At 48.2% G+C, this 23,520-nt stretch overlaps 1 long non-coding RNA gene across 1 annotated transcript; it reads right to left on the bottom strand.

Moving 5' to 3' along the window:
* Positions 1 to 502: 502 nt before the first annotated feature.
* LOC309842647 lies at positions 503 to 22,107 on the bottom strand. The gene is made up of 3 exons (XR_014299713.1): positions 22,004 to 22,107; positions 1,112 to 1,194; positions 503 to 640 (listed from the first exon to the last, which is right to left on the bottom strand). It is a non-coding gene; the product is annotated as an uncharacterized lncRNA (long non-coding RNA).
* Between the last annotated feature and the right edge of the window lie 1,413 nt (positions 22,108 to 23,520).

The following is a 23,520-nucleotide window of genomic DNA, read 5'->3' as shown; positions in this document are numbered from 1 at the left end:
TCCTCCAAGACCTGAGTCTCCCTCAGTTTACAAAGGTCCTAGAACAAAGCATTTCTCGCAATAACTAGCTTCCAGAAGGAAATGTAGATAAAATTAAAATTCCGTATAACCCGCAGCCCATTGACAGTGAAGTGGGCAGAGTGTAACGTTGCTCCAGGAAGCTCCCAACTATCTTCATGTTAATGCCTTGCCAAGGGGAAAAACAACCTTAACTTGACAATGGCAAGGCCTCCGTTCTCCGGTGAGTCTCCATTAACATATGAAAATCCTTTTGAAACCTCCCTTTTCCTTACCTCCCCCAACCCCATAGTATATAATCAGTCACTCCTCTCAACCCGGGTGCAGCAGCTATGTCTGCCCAGGGGTCCTCTCCCCGTGCTTTCATAAACCACCTTTTTGCACCAGAGACATCTCAAGAATCCTTTCTTGGTCATTGGCACCAGACTCCACCGAACCTCACCTGTATTCCAAAACCTCATCAGCTGGTGGTGCCAGGGGTGCAGACTCCGTGCTGTGGTGTGTGCTGGGCAGAACTGGAAGTCCTACTTGTGACTTCCGGCTGAGCCTGGGCAGGTGAAAGCAGCGTGGGCTTCAGGGGCAGACCAGCCTGGCATGGAATCTCCACTCTGACACTCATCAGCTGGATGAGTTAATAGGACAAGTCACTTCATCTGTTAAGCCTCCATATCCTCACCTGTCCCATAGAGTATTAATCTATAGTTGAGAAAATTCCATAAAGACATAAGTACGGGGGAGCCTGGGTGGCTCAGTGGGTTAAGCATCCACCTTTGGCTCAGCTCATGATCCCAGGGGTCCTGGAATGGAGCCCCATGTTGGGCTCCTTGCTCAGCAGGGGGCCTGCTTCTTCCTCTCCCTCTGCTGCTTTCCCTGCTTGTGTCCTCTCTCAAATAAATAAAATAAAACCTTTAAAAAAGGGGGGGGGGGATTGAATACTTAACCAACTGAGCCACCCAGATACCTGTAAGCTAAGGATCATGAGAAGAAGAGAAACTTCTCTTGAATTGTCCAGGGGGCCCTAAATGCCATCACATCACAAAGTATCTTTATAAGAGAGAGGCAGAGGAACAGAGAGAGGAGAAGACATACAGACCCAGGAGAAGGAGGTGTGAAGACGGGTGCAGAGACTGGAGTGCTGGGCCACCAAGCCAAGGAACAGTCTGCAGCCACCAGAAGCTGGAAGAGGTAAGGAACAGAGTCTCAGAAGGGAGTGGAGCCCTGCTGATCCCTTGCTTTCAGATTTCTGGCCTCCAGAACCATGAATGACTGCATTTTTATTGTTTCAAGCTCCCTAGTTTGTGGTCATTCATTATAGCAGCAGCAGTGGAGTTCTCGTGGTTCTGGCTCCAACTTAGCCAGTCCCCTGCCTCTGGAACTTCTCATCTCTTAGCTAAACCTGGACCTAGAATCTCAGGCCCTAAAGTCTGATTCTGGGTGGGGTGGGACAGCTGCCACCCACAGTGTCCACTGCGTTTTAACTGCCACCTGCTCCTTGGCCCTATCTGCCTCTGATAGACTGTACCACCAGTTTCTGGCCCCATCAGACTCCAGTGGGAGTGGGAAGTGGGCATGTGTGCAGGGGTCAAGTACTGGTTCATTGGGCAAAAAAAGAACTTGGGAAAATCAGGAGGCCCATACTGCAGTTTTGCTTCTGTACGAACTTGGACCACAGTTTGCTCACCTGCCATATTTGTGGATTGGAACACATGCTTTTCCTGAGCCTTTTGGTTCTGACTGTGAATGAGCAAGGAAAGGAGTGGGAGCGTTTGGGAAAGAGGATGAAGATAATGAATGCTGAGCATAAAAATGTTGAGTTCTATAAATGAGGCTTAGGTTTCTCTCATGGACTGGATGATGAGCCATTCTGAGGCCACACAGTGACTCAAGGTTTACCAGGAGGCAGGGCTTCGGGTTGGAGGTCTGTAGGAGAGGCGGGACCAACCCAGCCACACTCACCTTCAAGGTAGATCACTCTGTCCCCAATCTTACAGATACGCATAGACCCAGGGACTTTGACCCCGTAGACAGAACCAACCGGAAGGAAGAAGGGTGGCGTGACCAGAAGGCTTCCTGGCAACCAGTGACATGGGGGGATAAGATGAGATAGGCAAAAGTAGACTGCCACACTTGGGAACTTGAAGGAGGAAACACTGGAAAACATGGTAGGAAAATGGAAACAAAGGAGTCACGGTTGGGCTAAGTCCACAGAGCTAAACCTGTTCAAGCCAGTGGCTGAAATAAAGTATTAAAAGGAAGTGAGTTAGGGGGACATGGGTGGCTCAGTGGGTTAAGCCTCTCCCTTCAGCTCAGGTCATGATCTCAGGGTCCTGGGATCGAGCCCCACATCGGCCCCTCTGCTCAGCAGGGAGCCTGCTTCCCCCTCTCTCTGCCTGCCTCTCTGCCTACTTGGGATTTCTCTCTTTCTGTCAAATAAATAAATAAAATCTTAAAAAAAAAGGAAGAAGAAGAAAGGAAGTGAATTAGTGGGCAGAATAAAGTGAAGCAAAGCTGGGTGCTAGTTGGGTTGTTGAGTTAGTGTTGAGATGTGAAAGTTAAAGTCCACACACTCCCACTGCTGGTGGTCCTAAAGTATTAAGAGAGACCACAGACTCAGAATTAGTAAGAACGTGGTTTATTAAAAATGCATTGCTAGAAAGAAGGAGGAACATGCCCGCCAACCAGACACTGAGGACAGCCTCCTCGTTTCTGAACACCTCACTAAAACGGAGTTTAGCAAGGTCACAGGATACAAAGCCAACATTCTAAATTCAGTCAGATTTCTTTCTTTCTTTCTTTTTATTTTATTTATTGGGGCACCCGGGGGGCTCAGTTGGTGAAGCATCTGCCTTCCACTCAGGTCATGATCCCGGGGTCCTGGGATTGAGCGCCTTGTTGCACTCTCTCCTCAAGGGGAACCTGCTTCTCCCTCTGCTGGCCACTCCCCTGCTCGTGCTCGCTCTCTTGCTCTCTCTTTCTGTCAAATAAATAAATAAAATCTTTTTAAAAAGAGAGAGAGATTTCATTTCTTTATTTGAGAGAGAGTGAGAGCCAGAGAGATCACAGAGGGTGAGGGAGAAGCAGACCTGCCATTGGGCAGAGAGCCTGATGCAGGGCTCCATCCCAGGACCCTGAGATCATGACCTGAGCCAAAGGCAGACACTTAGCCAACTGAGCCACCCAGGCTTCCTCCATCAGATTTTTATATAGTAGCAATAAACAACTAAAAACTGAAATTTTAGAAACATCTATTGAAGTTGCTTCAAGGGGAGCCCAGCTTGCCCAGACAGTGGAATGTGCAACTCTTGCTCTCTTGGGCTTCGAGCCCCACATTGGGTGTAGAGATTAGTTCAAATAAAATCTTTTAAAAAAATAAATAGAAATAAAAAAATAAAATTGCATCAGAAAATCAAATAGTATTACATTTAACAGAATAGATGCAAGATGTGTGTATTAGTTATCTATTGCTGTGTAACAAATGATCCCAAACTTAGTGGTTTAAAACAACAGACATTTGTTGTTTTATTTCAGTTTCCACAGATTAGGAAATCAGGAGCACTTTAGCTGGATGGCTCTGGCTCTGAGTCTCTCGTAGGCTGTACCCCAGATGTTGGACAAAGCTACTTCATCTGAAGCTTGCTGTGGCTGTCATCAGGTGGAACCCTCCATAGGACTGCTTACAACATAAGCTGGCTTCTCCCAGAGTGAATGATCTAAGAAAGAACAGCCCTACAGGAAAGCCACACTATTTTTTTTTTTTTTATGACCTGATCTCCACTGTCCCACACTGTGACTTCTGCCTTATTCTCTCATTAGAACAAGTCCAGTCACTAAGCCCAGCTCACACTCGAGGGGAGGCGAATTAGTTTCCACCTTTGGAAAGGAGGTGTATTAAATAATTTCTGAATGTTTATTTAGTTAGTTAGTTAAGATTCTGTTTATTTATTTGACAGAGAGAAACACAGCAAGAGAGGGAACCCAGGCAGGGGGAGTGGGGAGAGCGAGAAGCAGGCCTCCCGTCCAGCAGGGAGCCCGATGCAATGCAGGGCTTGATCCCAGGACCCTGAGATCATGACCCGAGCTGAAGGCAGATGCTTAACAACTGAGCTACCCAGGCGCCTCCATGAATGTATTTTTTAAAACCACCACAGCCAGTATGCTGAAAACAACAAAACACTGCTGATTAAAATTTTTTTTTTTTAAAGATTATATTTATTTATTTGACAGAGAGAAATCACAAGTAGGCAGAGAGGCAGGCAGAGAGAGAGAGAGGAGGAAGCAGGCTCCCTGCTGAGCAGAGCCCGATGCGGGACTCGATCCCAGGACCCTGAGATCATGACCTGAGCGGAAGGCAGCGGCTTAACCACTGAGCCACCCAGGCGCCCTGATTAAAATTTTTAAATGCAAAGATAAAGTGTGTTTGTGCATGAAAAGACTTGATACTAAATCGATCTTGGACTGATCTATAGATTCAGTACAATCTCAGTCAAAACTAGCAGGATGTCTCTGTAGACATTAACAAGCTGGGCACCTGGGTGGCTCGGTTGGTTCAGCATCTTAGTGGTCTCAGTGTTTCTTAACCTGGGACAGTTTTCTCCAGGAAATATTTGGCAATGTCTGGAGACATTTTTGGTTGTCACAACTGGAGAGGCTGATGCTTTTGAATTAGTGGGTAAAGGGCAGGAATCTGCTCAATATTCTGCAATACACAGGACAGAAAAATTAATACAAAAAATTTTCTGGCCCCAAATAACAATAGTACTGAAATTAAGAAACCCTGAGCTTGGGGTGCCTGGGTGGCACAGTCCTTAAGTGTCTGCCTTCAGCTCAGGTCATAATCCCAGGGTCCTGGGATCAAGACCCGCATCCAGCTCCCTGCTCAGCGGGAAGCCTGCTTCTCCCTCTCCCACTCCCCCTGCTTATGTTGCTTCTCTCACTGTGTCTTTCTCTGTCAAATTAAAACAAAAGAAAGAAAGAAAGAAAGACCAATCCTGAGCTAAGCAAAGATTTCTTTTTTTTTTTTTTTAAAGATTTTATTTATTTATTTGACAGAGAGAGATCACAAGTAGCCAGAGAGACAGGCAGAGAGAGAGGAAGGGAAGCAGGTTCCCTGCTGAGCAGAGAGCCCGATGTGGGGCTCGATCCCAGGATCCTGGGATCATGACCTGAGCCGAAGGCAGAGGCTTTAACCCACTGAGCCACCCAGGTGCCCCTAAGCAAAGATTTCTTAGATAGGACACAAAAGTCAGAAACCATAAAAGGAAAAAAAAAAAAAAAACAACCCTGATAAATTAGATTTTAAAAATTAAAAACTTATGCTCTTTAAAAGAGCAGAATCATCATTAAAGGGGAACCTGGGTGGCTTAGGTTAGGTGTCCAACTCTTCATCTCAGCTCAGGTTTTTTTTTTTTGTTTGTTTTGTTTTAAGAGTTTATATCATGGGGCACCTGGATGGCTCAGTGGATTGAGTCGCTGCCTTTGGCTCGGGTCATGATCTCGGTGTCCTGGGATCGAGCCCCGCATCGGGCTCTTTGCTCGGCAGGGAGCCTGCTTCTCTCTCTCGCTGCCTGACTCTCTGCCTACTTGTGATCTCTCTCTCTGTCAAATAAATAAATAAAATATTTAAAAAAAAAAAAAAAAGAGTTTATATCATGTGTGAGAGAGAGATCATGCGCAGGGAGGAGGGGTAGAGAGAAGCCAACTCACGGTTGAGTAAGGAGGCCCGCTGAAGGACTCCATCCCAGAACCTTGAGATCATGACCCAGGACCCTGGGATCATGACCTGAGCCGAAGACACTTAATCAACTGAGCCACCCAGGGTCCCCACTCTCAGCTCAGGTCTTGATCTCATGATTGTGAGTTCAAGCCCCACCTGCAGATAGGTGAAAGCATTTGCAAAACATGTATCAGATAAAGGACTTCCAGCCAGAATTTATAGAGTTCTGACAACTCAAAGTAGGAAGGCAACCAGTTTTTTTTTGTTTGTTTGTTTGTTTTAAGATCTTTATTTATTTACTTGACAGACAGAGATCACAAGTAGGCAGAGAGAGAGGGGGAAGCAGGCTCCCTGTTGAGCAGAGAGCCCGATGCAGGGCTCGATCCCAGGACCCTGGGATCATGACCTGAGCTGAAGGCAAAGGTTTTAACCCACTGAGCCACCCAGGTGCATCGGTGACCACTTATTTTAATGGAAAAAGAGTTGATCAGACACTTCATCAAAGAAGATACACAAATGGCCAATAAGCACACAAAAAGAAACTCAACATCATTAGTCATTTAAGAAACATCAACTTAAATCACAATGAAATGCCACTACACATCCATAAGAATGACTAAAAATAAAAAATGGCAAGAATGTGGACAGCTAGAACTCCCCTACTCGGCTGGTGGGAATGTGAAATGGTGCAACTTTGGAAAACAGTTCGGCAATGTCTTGTAAAGATAAATATACACTTACATTACATCCATGCCATTCCTTTCTTCGGTATTTACCCAAGGGATGTTTACCAAGAGATATTTACCCAAAGAGTTAATAAATGAATGTTCGTAGCAACTTGATTCTCAATGGCCAAAAGCAGAAAAGAACCCAAATGCCAATTAACTGGTAATTGGGTTAACAGTTGTGTCTATATACATAACAGAATTTACTCATCAATAAAGAGAAACAAGCCACTACAGTTGTGATATATATATATATAAGAAAATGGATAAATTTAAAAATCATTATGCTGGATGAAAGAACCCAGACATAAAACAATGCATATTATATGATTCCGTTTATAAGAAACTCCAGGAAATTCAAAATTACAGTGACAGATAGTGATAGTTGCCAGAGGCTAGGAGTTGGGGGAGAGGACTGACTTCAAAGGGTCACAGGGAAATTTGGGGGTGATAGAAATGCACTATATCTCCATATATCAAGGAATAGATGTATGTTTATCTCTATATATAGGAATTACACAACTGTATACATTTGTCAAGATTCATATTTTACACTTGAAACTGGAGAATTTCATTGTGTGTAAATGATGCCTAAATAAAACCTATTTAAAAAAAAAATACTGGCTTCTTTTTATACATAAGGCCACCTCCCAGATTGGTCTTGTGGTTAGCAGTGGGGGAGGGGCCCCACAGCTCCGGAGTAGGAAAAATGAGACCTAGGGAAGTTTAGCCAGGAAAGGGAAAGGCACTTAGCACTTTCCTTAGCAAAACTTTTAAATTCGAAAGAAGTTCTAATACCATACGTTTGAATGAGTTTACTCTTTTGTCCGGTATAATATATATAAGTTACAGGATTTGTCCAGTGGAGATTGTTATTAAAGATCTATAAAAGAATCACAGTTTGTCCAGTGAACAAATCATTTCAGGACCTCTTTGTTAGTCGAGATTACTGACATTCAGACCCCCCTGACATGAAGTCCCGCTGATTAGATAGGGACCACCCTCATCATTAGGGGCCTTCCCATATGTGGGCCTCCCCAAGGCTCCGGGCTGTAGGGTCTTTGTAAGAATGTCCTTGGCATTTCACTTAGTGCTAGTTGCACCATACATATTCTCATATTAATGTCCCTTCATCCTTTGTTTCTTGCCCCTGAAAGCTCTTTACCAGAAAAGGATCAGAGTCGTAGTTTATAGCTAAGGATTAGGTTGATTAAATTTGGGATTATGGGCATGGAAAGCCTAATTCACACTGCTCCTCCCAAGTGTGTCTACCACATAGGGAGTGGTGAGTATAAGTATTCAAATCAATGAATGAATGAAAACTGATTGAAATGGAAGGAAGCTGTTAGTTGGCTTCAGGTGGCTCAGATAACATCATGAAGGATAGAGAAGGGGTTGCTCTTTCTCTCTCTCTCTGTCCTGACCTCTACAGTGTCATTTGAAGGCTTCCCACCACTCACCACCTACCTCTGTTCTGCTAAAAGCCTCCTTGTGCTCCCCTGTGCTGTCCCATAAAGGGGAGTCTCCCTGGTTGCACCATGGAGAAGAAAAGCCACTTCTTCTCAAGAATGCCAGAAGAAGTCTCCTTGCTTTCCCTGGCTTGGATTTGGTTTGGGGCCCAGCTCGAACCTTGACTGTGGCTATATGGACTGGCTAAAACCAATCAGAACCTATTCTTGGTGCTGGGGAGTGAGCTGCTTTCTGCAGTCATCAGGGGAATGGGTGTTTGGCAGTCAAAAATAACAACTGTCACAAGGATGTCAGGGTCTGGATTAGAGCTCCCAAAAGGCTCCAGTGTAGACTGAGCAGTGAAAAGGCTGAGTTGTGTTTCTTTTAGATCACGATAGGGAGGAAAAAGCATAACACTTAGTGCCCTGTGTTCTGCTTTTCAGGACTTTGCCTGAAAACAAAAAAGCCACCTACCTAAAAGCTGTTCTTCATGTAGAAGAGTGTAAGACCTCTTAAACATGTAGGGTTGGGGGAGAGGGAACAAATTTTTATGTACGTGACTGAGTTACGGTAGTAAAAATACTGTCTTTATATGGATAAAAATATGGAAAAATAAATATCACCAGGTGTGCTAGGCTATTTAATGACATACAGGGATTGTTGGAAAGCAATTTAACGGCTTCAGTTTTCCACATATATCATCACAGTGTTTGCCTAATCATAAGAATACAGCACAACAGGGGCGCCTGGGTGGCTCAGTCAGTTAAGCGTCTGCCTTTGGCTCAAGTCATGATTCCAGGGTCCAGGGATTCAGCCCGGCATCTGGCTCCCTGCTCAGCAGGGAGTCTGCTTCTCCTTCTTCCTCTGCCTCTCCCTCTGCCTCTTGCCCTGCTCATGCTTGTGCTCTTGCTCGCTCGCTCTCAAGTGAATAATAAAAAAATCTTTTAAAAAATGTAAAAAAAAAGAACACATCAGAACAGAGTTTGGGTTAGGTAAGGGATGAATGCTGGGGCTGGGGTGCAGATGACCTTTCCCTGAGAGAAATGGTTTAGTCTCTGCAAGCTTCGGTTTCCCCAGATGTAGGACAGAGGCAATAGCGACAGTGACACCTCACAAGCGGTCGTGAGGGTTGAATGAACACTCTGTCTATCCCATGTAGAGCACACAGTAGTTGGTACCCACTAACCTCTCTCGGTATACCCTCGCGGTTAGGAGGAGGACAGGGGAGGGATGCCTTGTAAAGCTAGGACTAGCTGTGACTGCACATAACTGGCATCAGATTTGCAAAGCGGCTTTATTGAGGTAAAATTGACATGCAATAAACAACACATGTTTCAATTATACAATCGGACAAGTTTTGAGGATGTATCCACCCTTGCAACCATCACCACCACCAAGATAAGTCCCCTATCTACCACCCCCAAATGGTCCTATTCCCCTTGGAATCCCCCCTCTCATCCCTCCACCCTGCTCCCTCCAGATAACCATGGGTCTGCTTTCTGCCAACACAGATTAGCTTGCATTTCCTAGAATTTCATGTAAATGGAATCATAGACTCATATACTCGCTCTCTCTCTTTTCTGGCTTCTTCCATTCGACTTAGTTTTGAGATCTTCCATGTTGGTGTTGTACTAATAGCTAGTTCGTGCTTTTTTATTGCTGAGTTGTACCCCATTATATGGCTATCTCACAATTACTTTCTCCAGTCCCCTGTCGGTGAACAAGTGGGCTGGTGCCAGTCTTTGGCCATGACCCAGAGTTGTTATGGGCTTTTAGTCTTTGGGTGGACATATGCTTTCGTACATCTTCTGTAAATAGCTACCAGTACGATTGCTGGATTGTAAAGTAAAAAAAAATATATATATATATATATATATATATATATATATATATAATCTTTACAAGAAACTTCCTGGCAGTATGTGCCATTCCAGGTGTGCCCCTTTGCAGGTGGAGCCATTCCAGAGTTCAACCTCACAGGACCTCGGAGCCACGGGCAGGACAAACCCACTGCGGACTTCGGGTCCCCAGCTCAGCAGCAGGTGGTAATTAGAGTTAAGATGAGGAGGAGTCCGAGGGGCACCTAATCTGAAGGGGGGGGCCAAGCATGAGCAAGAAAATAGCCCCAGGTGTGCCTGTAACCCATCTTGCCAGGTAGCCATAAAATTGAGGTGGTTCGTGACTGAAAGTTTCAAGAGCCCGGAGTCCTCTGCTCTTTGCCATGTAGCCTCTCCCTTCAGAATCAGGGCCCCGTGTGACACCCTGCCTGGCTCATGCGAACGCTGTCCCAGGGCTGGACCTTGCCACGCCCACTGGAGTCCTGCTGCAGACCCGCCAAGTCTCTAGACACAAACCGGGTTGCATCTGTCGACCTTGAGACTATGGAAGCCCAGAGCCCAGGGGTTCCAGGAGCTCAGCCTGTCTTCAACCTCAAGCTCTGGACACACCCAGCCGCCGTGAGCGGGGCCGGCTCTGCAGCCTGTCTGTCCCACGCTCCCCTCCTTTCTTATTGAGCCACCCATCTGTCCCCACCCTGGTTCAGTCTTGGTTTCTCCCACTTGAGCTATATATCTGGTCCTCTTCTGGCTGCTCTGCCTGGCCTCCCTTTCTCCAGCCCATTCCCTCAATCCATCTTCCACACATCATCATTCTAAGATGCAAATCTTTTCTTTTTAAAGATTATTTACTTATTTGACAGACAGAGAGATCACAAGTAGGCAGAGAGGCAGGCAGAGAGAGGAGGAAGCAGGCTCCCCACTGCGCAGAGAGCCCAATGAGGGGCTCCATCCCAGGACCTGAGCCAAAGGCAGAGGCTTTAACCCACTGAGCCACCCAGGCACCCCTAAGATGCAAATCTGACGAGGCCCCTCCTCTGCTTCCCATTGCCTATAGTGGAAAGCTCTAGTTCCTTAGCCTAGCATTCAAGGCCCTCCATGGACTGCGTCTCTGACCTTTCCGGCCTCCACTCCCTCCATCCCTTGAACCTTCCCTGGGTTCTAACCATTGCAAACCATCTTTCACCACCTTTATACCTGCTGTTCCCACTGCTTGGTACACTGTTTTTAAGTCCCTATTCCTTCATTAAGAATCAGCCCTCCCTTGGTTCCTTCCTCGGTTTCTGGCACCCTGTGCAAAACTTCACAGTGACAGGGTGCCTGGCTGGCTCAGTAAGAGCATGCGACTCCTGATTCAGGTTTGTGAGTTCAAGCCCCAACCTTGGAGACAAAGATTACTTAAAACAAACAAACAAAACCCCTTCCCGATGGCAACAGCCACACTGTGTTAGAGTTGTTCCATTGTGTTTGTTGGCCCACCCAGCTGGGGGTTCCACATGCCTATAGCTCCATCTTTAGTAGCCAGCACATGGTACCTATATGTCGAATGCACGAGGGAAGAAATGAATGAATGGCAGAGTGAGTGAGTGGGACAGTGACCTGGCAGCACCCACGGTGGTGATGGTGTAGGTGGGTTGGAGCAGGCAAAGGATGGAGGTGAACCAAAAGAACAAAAGGAAGACACGAAGAGACGGCTCCAAGGGGGAGGGGAGGAAGTCTCCACAACGATGATGTTCCAACCCTATCTCTCTGCATGGGTCCATCCTGCAACCGGGCTGTGTGCTCTGAAATCCCCCAGAATCCCTGTCATTTCCTCATGTTTGTTATTTCTGCTACCCCTATGAGGAAATGCTCCTTGACCTCGCCCTTGAGAAGAGTTGCTCAGGCCTTACCTAAGGCTGTTGGCTTCTTTGCAAGCTGGGAGGTGAGGAGGGGACAGCACCGTTCACCCCTCCTCTGGGCTCCAGGACCCTCCTGGCAGGGGTCCCGTGGGGAGGGCCTGAGAGCTGAGCAAGCAAGGCCTGAGCCATATGAGAGAGGAGGTTGGGCCTGTGGACAGGGGGAACCAGAAAGCCATGGGGTCTGGAGGCTGGGCCACTGGGCCATGCTGCTGTCTCTGTCTGAGCACACCCCCCACCCCCACCCACACCCCAGGTGGGTTTCCTGTCCTAGTTCTCTTGTACTTAGCTACATTCCTGATGACAAAGCACTCACTCCATGCTCAGCCAGGAAAGGGAAGCAGGACTGATGGAAAGTTTTTTGCGGGGTATGAAGTATCTGCCTCATTTGGTCTTCACCACTGTAACTTCAGGACCCAATACCATGCCTGGCACATGGTGAGGGAGCTCAAAACTCTGTCTGATGAATGGATGAATGGATGGATGGATGGATGGATGGATGGATGGATGGATGGAAAATTGTCTTGCCTGGGACCAGAAGGCTGTAGGGGAGTAGCATCTCTATTGTCCATCCCTGGTGGCAAATGTGGCCAGGAGAGTGTGGGACTCCCTTGGAAAGGGGTAAGAGGCTGGGGGTCTGAGTCGGGGGTCTCTTATGCTACCTCCCCACCTTCTCAAGCTCTCTGCTCCAATCTTAGAGTTCTGGGATTGAAATCTCAATGAGGCCTATCCCTGCTTGGAGACACCCCTTCCCCATGCAGAGGTCCACATACCTGGCTAGGCATCAGAACTTCAGGGCTGTGTTTCAGGAGAGGTGGAACCACAATGATTCCTGGGTTCCACCTGAGATCCACTGCTCAGAATATTGCTGGATGGGACCACAAATTCTGTGTTTTTTAAAGTATCCTGAGTGATTCTGCCATGTAGACAGGCATAGGAGTTCCCCCACCTCCCGGATCAAGTTTAAACCCCCCAAAAGGCATTCGGAGCCCTTTGCCATCGGGACCCAGTGCCCACGTATACCCTCATACCTTGCCCTTCACCCCAAACATGTAGCCCAGTGAAACGGCGCCATGGTCCCCAGTCCTGTTCAGGCTCTCTTGCCACCTGAGCCTTCACTCAAACTCATCTGTCTTACCTGCCCCCCTCCGCTACCTGGAGAACTTCCATACATTCTCTGAAGCCCAGAAAATGCCACTGCCTTCCCCAGGAAGCCTTTCACACCCTTCTATCCAGCCAGGCAAAACTTCAATCTCCTTCCTGTGAATTTCACAGTCCCTGCCACTACCTAGACCATAGCACCTGTCACCCTGCTTAGTCATTATCTGATAAGGTTTGCACCAGCAGCCTTGTTAAATCCTCCCAGACACCCTCTGAGGTAAAGGATGACAATGACAGTGGCGGTAGCAAAGTCCAATTAAGCAAAAAGCCTGCTGGAAGCCCTCAGCACGTGCTGCTAGGCCCTTAAATCCTCACAAGAGCCTGGTGAGGTAAGTACTGTTATTACCAGGCCCATAATACAGATGAGGACACCAAAGCCCAGAGAGCCAAGCACCCTTGCCCTGGGCCACACTGGATGTGGTAGAGCTGGGATCTAACCCAGGCAGTGCTCCACATACCACAGTCTAACCCACCACACATCAGCCCTTTTACACTTAAGGCTCAGGGAAGTATTTGCCCAAACTCACCATTCTCATAAGCAGCCCAGACATTCTTTGCACCTAGGAGCCCCTGATTCCCAAACTCCACGCTCCCACATGGCCCCTTTTTGGTAAGTAATTGCAAGCCAAGCCCCATTCCAGGCTCTCTTCCTCACCCCGGGACCCTCCCCCCGTCCCCCAAGGACCTGGCCTGCCCTCTCGGCTCACTCCTGCTTATCCTGCCCCACCTCAAGTTCTGAGTTCCATGGAAGGAACGCCCAACCCTTGCTGAGTCCACATCAGCTGGCAGGCTGAAGTCTGACATTGCTGGCAACTTCTCCTTCATGACATTCCCGTGCAGCATTCTGGGTCGAGCAGTCTGGGACAGTGGAGGAAGCAAGCCTCCTCCTCCTCTCCCTCGGCCTCAGTTTCTCCATACAGTGGTCTTGGCCTGGTTGTCTTCCAGGGCTGAGAAGAGGCTCTAGTGATCGCAGGACAAGGGGCTTGTCAGTGCTGGTGGGCCAGCCCTGAGTACCTCACTCCTGGGCCTGGTTAGGAGGGCCGGATCCCCAGTCAACCTGCAACCCTACACTGCTGCCCTGGCAGGTTACCTACCTTCCCTGTGCCCCAGCACCCCATTCAGCAAATGGGATCCCCATGAGGACCTTTGCACACAAGCACTGTGGGAATGGACTGCAAAAAGGCACAGGGTACATATAAAGGGCACCTAGACCAGGGCAATACCGCCAGACATAAACAGTAGTAATTCCTAAGAGCCCTGCCTCCTTCTGAGGGGCAAACAGACCAAAGCAGAATCACAGCTGGGAAGTCAGTCACCTTTGTAGACAAAAAAAGTGGTAACGTACATGCAGCGGTAAACTTGGCTTTCTAAGGTGGGTCCCCAGCCCAGCCATCTCACGCACTGAGAATGCTCTACCAGTCCAGCCGGATGTCTGCAGGGCTTCAAAGTCGTACTGGGCTAGCAGATGACCTTCACGACGTGCCAGAGCTCTTTCGCATGTCCTTTTCTCACCCAATTCTTTACAGAGCCTGTAAAAGGAGATTCCTTGGGCTTTGGTTCCAGGCTGGCCTGAGCTCATGTTTCCAGTTCTGCTACTTATGAGCTGCGTGATCTTGGGCAAGTTACTTCCCTCCTCTGGGCCTCACTTTGCCTCATCTGTAAAGTGGGAACGTTAGTCCCAACCTTTGAGGATCCCGTGAGAGTTACAGGTATCAGGCATAGAGAAGGTACGTAATCCTTAAAGCTCTATAACCCCCTTGTTCTAGATGAAGAAACTGAGGTTCAGAAAGCCTCCACTGCCTGCTCCACAACCAGAAGGGAGCAGGCTAACTCTAGCTCACGACCCCTGCTACCACACAGGAGGGTGTCTCCCAGTTCACAAGTTTAGAGGTCATGAGGGATGGCTCTGGCTGTTCAAGGTCAAGGACACGGGGTCCCGCTTTACAGGCTTCTTATAACTCTCGTTTGTCAGAGTGGGCCAGGTCCAGACCTAATCATCGGGCCCTCCAGAGTGGGTCAGAGGGGAAAGGACAGACCCAAGATGGCTGTGGCAGGCGTGGCAAGTGTGATAGGTGAGGCCGTGCGCCATGTGACTACTGGAAGATCCACAGACACTGGGCCAGAAAGCAGAGCCCTTGCCCCAACCGACTGCACCGTGAGGACACAGTGACCTCATCTCTACCGTCAGGAGCTCAGCTATTAACACTGTTCCTTCTTAAGCCTCAGTCAGTGAACAGAACCACATTGCATCGCACTGGCTTTGTGTCTGCTGATTTTATTAGGGCCTCTTCTAGATAAAGCAAGTTGTAGTCAGCATGATTTGCATGGATACCAGCAGGCTTGATATGTTCTTTCCACACTGGGGTTTGTCCTCTTGGAACCCTCCTTATTGGCCCCAGCTCCAGTGCTGTAAGGAAGCCTGGACTCTGCTGCTGGAGACAGAGGAGCATGTGACACCTTGTGCTGAGGATGGCCCCCGCCAAGCATCTGGCTGAATGTCACAGCTTCACCACAGAGAGCAGAAGTGCCGAATCCACAAAATCGTGAGAAATAATACCTCATTGCTGTTCAAAGTCACTGACTAGGTTTGGAGTCGTTATTCCATTCCATGGCAATGGAGAGCTGAAACACCCCAGTGTTTTCATTTCCTAGATTTTCAGCGTGCATATAGACCATTAGAGCAGAAGCACCTGTGTCTGAGCGCCTAGTGCCCTGTGTGCCCCCCACCCTGAAGGCAGAGCCTCAGCCGTCCCCTGATGATTGAGCCTCTACTCCTGGCCACACATTGTGCAGCTTTCCCAAACACCATCACGTCCTAGATGCGTACTACTTATTGAACAAGCAAATAAATGCCTTAGCACACACTGCAGTCCCGTAACAGTTGTTTTATCATCACTCAACTGAAACTGATTCTTTAGAAAAAGAATCAGAAAGATGCAAATATTACAAAAGAGGGAAAAAAAAACCATGACCCCTAACTCTACTACCCATAATTTCAATTAACATTTAGCATGTATGTCTAGAGATTCGATTATATTACATATGTATCTTTACTTTGAAAATTGTTGTTGGGGCACCAGGGTGGCTCAGTCAGTTAAGTATCTGCCTTTGGCTCAGGTCATGATCTCAGGGTCCTGGGATCGAGCCCCAGGTCAGTCTCCCAGCTTGGTGGGGAGTCTGTATCTCCCTTTCCCTCTGCCTCTCCGCCTTGCTAATGCTCTCTCTGTCTCTGTATCTCTCTCAAATGATTTTTTTTTTTTTTAAATCTTAAGAAAACAAAACAAAACAGAAAGCTCTTTACATATTGATTTGGGACACTCCCCAAGATAAACCACACAGACCATCCTGGTGGCCACCACCTCACTGAGTGTTGGTGGCTGAAGTTGGCTCAAATGCCTTTATGCTTGCAACCAAAAATTTGTCACAATTACTACTCTATGGGTTTGAGAAAGAACGGACTCTCCACCACAAGGCCAGGCCTTTGGGAGCCAGTAAAAAGAACAACCCAAGACAGAGGAATATTGCACCTTCCATAAGCAGAGGCTCTACTAGCCACTGTAAAAAACCGGGTACACAGGGGGCTCCCAGAGGGCTCAATCAGTTAAGCATCTGCCTTTGGCTCAGGTCATGATCTCGGGATCCTGAGATGAAGCCTTGCTTCTCCTTCTCCCTTTGCCCTTCCCTCTGCTTTGCACTCTCTCGCTCTCTCTCTTAAATAAATAACATCTTTAAACAAACAAAGCCAAACCAGGTATGCAGGATGGAATACGAGATGCCTGAGGGGAGGCCAGCAGTCAAGGTCCTCTCTCTATGCCATGGCCTCCACCTTCCAACCTCAGCAGCAAATATCTGTTGGCCACCTGCCTCATGCAGGGCACTGCGTCCAGGGCACAGATGTATACGGATGCATAGATGTCCATGTGTGACTTTGGACAAGTCATTTCCACCTCTCTGGGCCTCAGCCCTCTCATCTCTTAGTAGGCTGAAATGTACAATCTGAGTATCTTTCCATCTCTTAACCTATACATCTAAGCCAGTCCCGGTCCCAGGGCTCCAGGGAGGAGACAAGCTCCAGAAGTGGCATTGGATTTTCCAAACGCCTTCATCCATTGTCTCCTGTGATCCTCCCAACAGCCCCGAGGCAGGGCTCTTAGGCCAATTTGAGGGATGTGGAAATGGGAGATGCGGAGAGATGAAGCAACCTGCCCGAGGTCACACAGCTGTTGAATGGATGAGCTGGAATTTCAATCCAGGTCTGAGCCAACCGCCCCATGGAGAGAAGGAGCAAACAACCCTTGACTTTTATTAGCATGGTTAAAGATGAGAAAGTTTCTATGAGGTCTCTAGAGCAGTCAAATTCATAGAGACTGGAAGGAAAAAGGTGGTGGCCTCAGGCTGGGGGGTTCAATGGGTAAGGTGTTTCCCTTGGGGAAGATGAGCAATTCCAGAGATGGAGGGCGGTGATGGTTGCCCAACAGCACGAAAGGATGTAATGGCATGGAACCGTATGCTTACACATGGTTGGCAGGGTAAATTTTATGTTCTGTATATTTTACCACTCTTTTAAATGAGAAAAATGAGGTCTAGCAAGATCAATGGAGTAGGTGTAGAGCAGTTTGGGAGAGCTCTAGGGACAGATTGGGTTCAGTTCTCAGATCTGCCACTTGTTCACTTGCTTGACCTGAGGAAGCTTGCTCTGGAACAGTGCCTCAGTTGCCCTCCTTGTAAAACGGAGTAGCACCCGTATATCTGGGATTGGTTAGAAGAATGAAAGAAGAGAAGTCCATGCCAACCCCTTAGTCATGTGCCCGGCACACAGCAAACTGTCTATACACGTGACTTCTTCTAATGACGAGGCCTCTCAAACAGAGCCACAAGAGCCTTGCAAGGCACCTGTTAAAGCCCCTTTGTTACAAAATGGAAGAGACCGAGGCTGAGACCGAGGCTTAGAAGGACTTAGAAAGGGACTTGCCTGAAGCCACCCAGCAGATCTGCAGCGGAGCCCAGCGAGCAGCAGAACCGCCACCCCTCTCTGAGCGCAGAGATCTCCGTCTCCAGCCAGCCCACAAGACTTTTCCTTTCTTCAGAGCTGAACTGCCATGGATTTGGGATATTAATCTCAAGCCTGGAGGAGGAAGGGAGGGCTTCTCCGGGCTCCCAACTGGTTTTCACTCTCCCTCTTCTGAAGTGTGAGCCTGCTCTGGTATAACCGCTGTGAGTCAGCTGGCATTCCGTGACGAATGCGCGTGTGACTGCCAGGTGGCATCCAGGTGGGGGCTGGGGGAGGGGGTGAGCACCGTGTGATACCTGCTGGGTCATGCGGGCTGCTTGCTGCTTCTGGAACCAAGCAGCTGCACAGTGGTATCAGCAGTTAAGGGGTCCACGTTTCATACCTTTAATTTGCTCCCAAATTCCTCCTTTGGTGTGACCTCCAGCAAGTGCCTTTAACTTCTGTGTGCCTCAGTTTCCTCAACCGCCCCATGGAAATGTGAATATAGTCTTACCCTCAGGACAAGGTGTGAGGAGTAAGGGAATGATATGTGAGAAGGTATTTTTTTTTTAAGATTTTATTTGACCGAGAGAGAGAGATCACAAGTAGGCAGAGAAGCAGGCAGAAAGGGGGGAAGCAGGCTCCCTGCTGAGCAAAGAGCCTGATGTGGGGCTCAGTCCCAGGACCCTGGGATCAAGACCTGAGCCAAAGGCAGAGGCTTTAACCCACTGAGCCACCCAGGCACCCCTGTGAGAAGGTATTTTGCACACTCAAAAAGTTGTATCAGCATAAAGGACAGTGTTATTTCATTTTTCAGGAGAAATACGGTTCTAAGAACAAAACAGAGCCCAGCCAAGCTATTTATTTGTTTTTTTCCCATCAGTCCTTAGACTTCTCAGGGTGGCTGAGACCCACCGGTCTCCTAGCTGATCCTATCTGAGGGTGCCAGATTAATTCCTCAGTGTCAGCCTTAATGGAGAGTCTACTGGGCACCAGGCCCAGGGTCAAGCCACTGAACCCTCTCCAGAGCCCCACAGTGTCAAGACTGTTCTGAGCTCCATTTTACAGAGAGAAAACCAAGGCTCAGAGAGAGAGAGCAACTTGTCAGAGACGGCATCACCGGCAGGATGGAGCTGGGCCATGAGGCCAACTTCTGACTAAACCCCACACTCTGCCTCCCTGTAGGCTTGAGGAAGAAAGCCCTGGGGGGGGGGCTGCATCGGGTCTCCTCCTTCCAATTCCAGAGACCTCCAGAAAACAGTACATGGAAACTGAAACAGGTTGATTCCTGCCACCCTGAAGTAAACCAGGCTTTGCGAATGGAAAACACAGGCAATATTTATCATACTTACCATTTTCAAGTATATATTACATGCCAGTCACCCGACAACCATGTTCTCACTTCCTGTTCTCAATAAATCTTTGAAGTAAGTACTGAGTCTCTCATCATTTTGCGGTTGGGGAAATGGAGACTCAGAAAGCCCAAGTAATATGCCCAAAGACACAGAGCTAGCAGATCTGTCTCCAAGGCCTGTGTTCCTCTCACCCCATATCACTGTCAGACCTCTCATTCATTCGTCCTTTGCTCCGTTTCTTTATTAAACAGAGCCTCTTCCTTGTGCTAAGTAACTAACGGGACAGAGGGAGGGCGGGAGTGCTTGAGCCCCTGCCTGGGAAGAGGTCATTACCTGGGGAAAGATAAGGCTCACATAAATTGTAATCTAAGTGATCGGAGCCAGACCCAGGTCCAGTGCCCGTGCTGGTGCTCGGCCAGGTAAAGTGGTGCTTCTTAGAGTTTTAGTTTTTAATTTTTTTCATCAGAGGTGCTTGAATTGACACTCACTACCTGTTCACTCTCTCACTACCTACTCGATCTTGGCCAAATGACTTCACTTCCTCAAATCTCTGTCGACTCTTTGAGAAAAAGGGAGAGGGGGCGCCTGGGTGGCTCAGTGCGTTAAGCAGCTCAGGTCATAATCTCAGGTCCCAGGATAGAGCCCCACATTGGGCTCCTTGCTCAGCAGGGAGTCTAATTCTCACTCTCCCTCTGCCTCTGCCCTCATGCCCGCTCTCTCTCTGAAATAAATAAATAAATAAATAAAATCCAAAAAAAGAAAATAGGAGAGAAAAACATTCATCTCATCAAGTTCTTGTGGGCAGTAACTGGGATGATACTGTATCCATTCATTCAACAAATACTATCACTCTCCCTCTGCCTCTGCCCTCATGCCCGCTCTCTCTCTGAAATAAATAAATAAATAAATAAAATCCAAAAAAAGAAAATAGGAGAGAAAAACATTCATCTCATCAAGTTCTTGTGGGCATTAACTGGGATGATACTGTATCCATTCATTCAACAAATACGTACTGAGTCCCGGTTTATGCCAGGTACTGTTTTGGTGTTGCAGATGCTAGAGGAAGTAGATGGCAGACATTCCCTTGGAACCATGGAAAGATCTGGTTTTTTAAGTTAAAAAAAAAAAAAAAAGTTAATGGAGGCATACATAATATGCATACAGAAAAGTGTAAAAAGTTGAGGTGTACAGCTTGATGAATTGTCACAAGCTGAACACACCTGTGTAACCAACACCATGATTACAAAATGTTACCAGCAGTGTCAGGACTAGGATATGGTAAGTGAGGCACCCACCTCCACAGTAAAATTTAAGGGGGTGTTGAAAGCACAGTCATCACGATAAACAATGCTTCAATGTGATAGCTTTTTTTTGTCGTTTTAAGGATTTTTATTTATTTATTTATTTATTTGACAGAGAGATACACAGCGAGAGAGGGAACATAAGCAAGGGGAGTGGGAGAAGGAGAAGCAGGATCCCCGCAGAGCAAAGAGCCCAATGCGGGGCTCGATCCCAAGACCCTGGGATCATGACCTGAGCTGAAGGCAACCGCCCAATGACTGAGCCACCCAGACACCCCAATGTGATAGCTTTTAAAAATCAAAATTCATGCCAAAAAATCCATGATGACAAAATATCAAAATTTTAAATAAGACAGGATTAGTAATAGTGTCGTGTTGAGTCATATGGAAAGCTCAGGGCAAAAGGAGAACATCGGTAAAGTTGACCCTGGCTTACCTTTGTCCCAGCCCTGATATCAACTCCCCTCACAGTCACTGCCTCCCCTGCAAGGGTAACTATTGTCCAGACTTCTAATCCCAGAGGTAAGTTTTGCCCGTTTTCGAACTTTGGATGCATGAAATCACGCTCTTTTGCATGTGGCTTCTTTCACTCCACATTACGTCTGTGAGACATAACCATGTTGAAGCATGCCCAGGAAAAATGTTTAAACAAGGGAAGGAGGTGGTGGCTGAGTGTTTTTGAGACCAGTGTGGCGACAGGTTGGAGCATGGATACACAGGGGTTCTAGACCCTGCTGGCTCTGGGCCTGTGGGGATGAGGAGGAGAGGGTGAATTCCAGTGATATTTTGTAAGGATAGAGGTCACAGGACTGGCTGGCTATTGGGGATGAGGGAGAGAGAGGAGGCAAGGAAGATGCTCCATCTCTGGCTTGCCCAGTTCGGTGGACAGAGGAGCCATCTCTAGAGTGGGCACTGGGAGGGAGGGGAAGAGGAGTCTAGATTTAAACAACGTGAGTGCCAGGTACCTGTGGGACATTCCAAGGGCTGACCTGGAGCGAGCTGTCCAGATGAGCCTAGCCCTCAGGAGAGGATGCTGGAGCGATATGTTCCCCCTGCCCACACCCCAACAACCCTCCCCCCCCCCCCCCCAAGCATCAGCGAGCAGGCGGCAGCCTTGATGAGAAGCTGTGCAGAGGCCTGGGGAAGGGCACAGCAAGGGTAAAGAAGGCAACTGAAAAGTTCTTTGAGAGCAGCTGCTTTGAACAGGTGTGCAAATCAGAATGAAAATATTAAACACCCAAAACTGTCCTGGTTGGTCCATCAGGCCTTCCTAGAGTCCAGCCCCGCGTTTACCTGCAGCCTGGGAGGATTTGAGTTGCAAAACATCCCGAGGATTAGCGGACCGCGCCACACACCCCGCCCCCCCCCCGCCCCCCGCATCCCCCCATCCCCGTCCCAACCCCGTCCCAACCCAGGCCAGCCCCTCTCGCATCCGCAGCGATGGCTGACTCAGCAAGGCTTTTTTTTTTTTTTTTTTTTTCCTCCGGGATGCTTGCCTTTAAAGGCAAAAAAGAAAAAAAGGAAACAAAAAAACCCTCTTCCCGGGTGCCTTACTCACACCAGACTCGTGGAGCAGCTAGGACCGCCCAGCACAGCGCCCCGGAGCCCACGTGCGTGCTCTCAGGCACGCACCCCAGCGCCGTCACTGGGCCACCTGGCACCGCCCCTCCAGTCCCCGAGAGCCCTTCCTCCCCTGGCTAGGGCTGGAACTGCTTGGAATCAAACCCAGAAAAAGTCCGAGTTCCTTCCAGGGCTGAAGGCAGCCTCTGGGGAACAAAGCGGCCAGTGTGAGCACAGTTAGGGGTTGGGGGGAGTGAGGGGGGGACCCTCGGATCCTCCAAGCCCAGCCTTCTTAAAAGCCGCAGGGTAGGGGAGGCTTGAGGGGAGGCTGAGATTGCTCCATGTCGTACCCCTGCTCAGAAACCCTCGGTGGCTCCCCACTGCTCACTGAATAAAGTCTTACATCCTAGAACCTGGCAATTGAGGGCCTTTATGACCCCTGTTCTTCAGCTTTTTCGGCTCAAATTCCCCCTAACTTCATATCCTCTTTCCCCAACTCCCTACACAGTGGACACAGGGGCTTTGGGGCTCAGGCTGCACCTTCCTGGCCCACTCTAGGCATTCTTAGCTCCTGTTCTCTCCTCTCCTGCCTCCCAACCTTTCAGGCTCAGATGCCATTTAGACTTTCTCGGGCGTTCCCTCTGCGGTTGGAGTTAAATTCTGTTTTCCAGGACTCAGCCACCCCAAAAATAAACTAGCCCCCCTGAGAGTCTAACCTCTGATCCAGTGTTAATAGCTTCTCATGAATTTACCTCGAAACTGTAGCGTCTAGGGGCTCATAAAACTTTTACAGAGAGAGAACACCTAGAAATGGAATTTCAAGCAGAGAATGGGGGTCTGTCTGGGCAGGTATGGTGAGGTAGGGCAAAAGGAAAGCTCTTTTTCTGGCTGCTCTTGCTTTGTCTTCTGGTGCTACCCTGACCAGAGGAGGGGGATTTGATTCGACATCATGAATTAGGACAGTTTCTTTCTTTCTTTTTTTTTTTTTTTTAAAGATTTTATTTATTTATTTATTTATTTGACAGACAGAGATCACAAGTAGACAGAGAGAGGAGGAAGCAGGCTCCCTGCTGAGCAGAGAACCCAATGTGGGGGCTTGACTCCAGGACTCTGGGTTCATGACCTGAGCCTAAGGCAGAGGCTTTAACCCACTGAGCTACCCAGGTGCTCCAGGACTGTTTATTTCGATAAACTTTTATACATATCCATTTTTTCTCAGGCTGATCCAGGAGGGAACTGTTATACCCATTTTATAGATATGAATCTTGAAGTTCAGAGAGAAGGGATTTGCTCAGTGATGATTGGTAGGCCAGTTGCAGAGCTGGGACTCCTGAGTCTGAATCCGGGAGACTGCCCTTAGTCTCTGGGTGTGGTCTAGAGTCTGTCTTCCTTTCAGCAATTTCTCTCTGCCTGCTGTCTCTATGCATGTTCTTCCCTCTGCCAAGAATGGCCTTCCTTACAATCTACCTGGTGAACTCATATTTAGCCTTCTAAACCCTGCTCAGCATGCCCCCT

Source organism: Mustela nivalis, assembly GCF_964662115.1.
Source record: "Mustela nivalis genome assembly, chromosome: 10".
Taxonomy (NCBI): domain Eukaryota; kingdom Metazoa; phylum Chordata; class Mammalia; order Carnivora; family Mustelidae; genus Mustela; species Mustela nivalis.
Note: the sequence above shows the minus strand (reverse complement) of the source record. Positions and strands in the feature narration are given on the sequence as shown.